The following is a 3,422-nucleotide window of genomic DNA, read 5'->3' on the forward strand; positions in this document are numbered from 1 at the left end:
TAGGGGAGAAGTGCACGACTACCTCGCCGGAACATTCGCCGAAGGTGGTGTGCCCTCGCTAATGGAACCCGAAGGTCCATCCGGGGCATCGCGCACCAACGGGAGCCAGCGTTGTTGACGATGAATCTCCCCATTCGATCTTTTGGGTTTCTCAGGTTTACCCCTGAACGGTTTCACGTACTCTTGAACTCTCTCTTCAAAGTTCTTTTCAACTTTCCCTCACGGTACTTGTTCGCTATCGGTCTCGTGGTCGTATTTAGCCTTAGATGGAGTTTACCACCCACTTAGGGCTGCACTCTCAAGCAACCCGACTCTAAGGAGAGATCCTCCCGAAACGCGTACCGGTCACTACGGGCCTGGCACCCTCTATGGGTAAATGGCCCCATTCAAGATGGACTTGGACGCAATTCGATGTCTCGGGATAAACGGATCCTCCTGAACACTACATTTCCCAGCGGCGGTACCGCGGGATTCAGTGCTGGGCTCATTCCTGTTCGCTCGCCGCTACTAAGGAAATCCTAGTTAGTTTCTTTTCCTCCGCTTAATAATATGCTTAAATTCAGCGGGTAATCTCGCCTACTCTGAGGTCGTCAATTTCTTTGGTTTCATCGAAAGGTGAATAATGATGCTCGATGCAAAAAAAAAAAAAATAAACGAAAAGAAGCAAAAAAGCAAACACGTAGAGAAACTGTGCGTGAATCAACCTTTCGCATATTCAATTTTTCCTCCTCTCTCGTTTCAAAATGTTTGTATTTATCGTTCGATGAAACGAGCACAAGAGGGAAAAAAAAGTTGAGACACGACGTTCCCATAATTTTCGTGTTATTTCCTTTTTGCTTCAAACATTTTGCGGACTGCAGCTTCGTCGTATTGCTTTTATCAATTTTTAACAATTTCAAAGCGAAGACAACTCGCAAGACGATCCATTTCGTCTCGGTTCAATTTTAACGTCCGTCCGTATTATTTTTTGTTCCACAAGAGATTTCGAATAGGTTTCTTTATTTATCATCCCTTCTTTTCGAGCGCCACGGAAGCAAGAGGAAAAGCAAGAGCGAGAGAACATTTCGCGTATACTTCATTTAACAATTTTAACCAACACGCGATGTACTCCACACACCTCTTAGATTTAACAACTGCTTTTCTCTTCTTCTCCCCTTAGCGCAAGGGTAAACCCCATTTGTCTCTTCTTTGGAACGCAACAAAACTTTCGAGGACTGGACGACCGAGCGATGGTCGCGCGGTCTTCGCTTATCTTTAACAAACGAAGTAGTCCGTATGTATTCTAAATGTTGAAGCCTCCTAGAGCTTTAAGCCATGCGAGACATTGAAATGCTGTTTTAACGGGAGCATGCATAATTGCTGCAAACATACTTTTATCACAAGTTCTAGCCACGCCACGGAGGCTTCGAAGTTCCTTCACCATTCGCTTTCCTCTCTTTTGTTACACAGTTTCAGACTACGATCAGGGGTACCGAAACGCTGTATTGATTGTAAACAACCATTTTTATCTTGGAGCGGAGCGTTCCTTTACTCGTTAGATTTGTCTTGTCGCGTGTGTATTCGCTTTTTCGACGCTTTTTAACCATTTAACTTGTTTAGCGAAGCTAAACGCACAGACAGACAAAAAAAAAGGAACAGCATCGCGCGTCAAACAGCGACGACCCATCTGAAGCGATCTTTCATTTATACACCGTTTGTAAACAGAGAGATGTATAAAGCGCGGGGAATCATTCGAAACCCTGGGGCTATTCGAGCTTGCATTTCAGCAAATTATCATCTCAAACATTTCACTCGTTTGCTTTTTCTAAATTTATAGGAGAGCTTCTTTCGTTTATTTTTGACACACCTTTCGTAAATATCGTTTCTGGCAACGTCGGGAGCGTGGATTTCTACAAGTGAACAATCGCGCCGATCCGATAACTTCCAGCAGGATGGAGAATCTTTATAGATTATCTTCCGAGAACTCGGTGCTTTCACGGGCGGTCGTTTATAAATTTTAACGAACGACTCGCGCGCCGTGACGCACTTGCGCTAGTTCGAAGAGATATTTCGAAATTTGTTTCTCTCCTTTAACGGCCTGCATTTAGTGTATCGGTTGCGATTTTCGTCACATCGTTTCCACGACAAACGCCGACGAACTGCCCAACTATCGCTCGTACGTTGCGACTCTTTCTTTGTTTATCGTTCATTCATTCTTTCAATTTCGTTCGATAATCCCGCTCCGAAACGTTCTACTTTCGTTGAACGACGGCGAGATGTTTAGAAAGAAATGAATTACTCTTTTTCGAGAAGCAAACGCAAGCAGTCTTTTGTTAAGAAAACGACCCTCAGCCAGGCGTGGTCCAGGAATTGTATCCGTGGACCGCAATGTGCGTTCGAAATGTCGATGTTCATGTGTCCTGCAGTTCACACGTTGACGCGCAATTAGCTGCGTTCTTCATCGACCCACGAGCCAAGTGATCCACCGTTCAGGGTAATCGTAAAATTTTGTATTTCAAACTCTTTAGATCTTTAGAGTGTTATTTTCATTATTAACACGCATCACATTCGATACCCACATCACTCTCCCACCCGGCGCGTGCGGGAGAGCGAATTCGGGCGTCGCCAACGTATTTGTTTGTTTGTTCGATCGTTGACGACACGATCGCGTCCAAGGACGGAAACCGTCGGAGAAACGCCCAGTGGCACGCTCCTCTCGACGGTCGGGCGTAAAGTACATTTAAAAACCTTGAAAAGTACGAACGCACACAAGGAATGCGAGCGCGCGTCCTGTCGCTGAATCGTGGGTTGCGAGATTCGAACAGACACACGGCCGGCGACGATCGGTCTAACTAATGGACACATAGTTTTTCAAAGACTCGCTATCGTCGCTTCTCAGCCGGTCCGTAAACAACACACATCGATCAGGCGGACGCACGAATCTTACCACGGTGCGGGTTTCGTAGATTCCAGGTTACCCGCAAGTACCTCTCTCTCCCTCTCGAAAGAGGAATCTCGATCCGTCCTTTTTGGACAATGGAGAAATCTTTTTATCGCAACACGGATGGCAAAGAAACAACCAAAGCGTAGGAGCGTGGGGACGAGAGCGACGAAAAGAACGTCGCGAAAACAAAGTTTCGACGGTTGCTCGTTCTAATACATCGTAGTTTCAACTCTCTCAGTTTTAACCACTCCTAGACGCTTCGTAAACTTTTAACAATTCTTCGCCTCCGCGAGTTTCATTTCGAATAGAGCGAACGCAACACGGACCAAAAAAACTCCGGTGATGCCAGATCATTTAGCAAAGATCAGACGGCGGGTCATCTGTATTCCTTTTCTCTCTTTTTTATATCTTTCCATTTAACTAGGGTGTCGCAACGACGGGTACATTTATATATTTATATATATTGTATTTCAATTTTAATGATCCTTCACTTTCGGTT

The 3,422-nt window shown here is 45.1% G+C and overlaps 1 non-coding gene and 1 pseudogene across 1 annotated transcript; both read right to left on the reverse strand.

The window, feature by feature from the left end:
* LOC143307931 (large subunit ribosomal RNA) overlaps positions 1-590 on the reverse strand; it is a 4,530-nt pseudogene extending 3,940 nt beyond the window's left edge.
* Positions 591-2,321: 1,731 nt separating this feature from the next.
* On the reverse strand, positions 2,322-2,476 carry LOC143307935 (5.8S ribosomal RNA). Its single transcript, XR_013064972.1, has one exon. It is a non-coding gene; the product is annotated as a 5.8S ribosomal RNA (ribosomal RNA).
* Between the last annotated feature and the right edge of the window lie 946 nt (positions 2,477-3,422).

The sequence above is a fragment of the Osmia lignaria genome, unplaced genomic scaffold (genome assembly GCF_051020975.1).
Source record: "Osmia lignaria lignaria isolate PbOS001 unplaced genomic scaffold, iyOsmLign1 scaffold0105, whole genome shotgun sequence".
Lineage (NCBI taxonomy): Eukaryota > Metazoa > Arthropoda > Insecta > Hymenoptera > Megachilidae > Osmia > Osmia lignaria.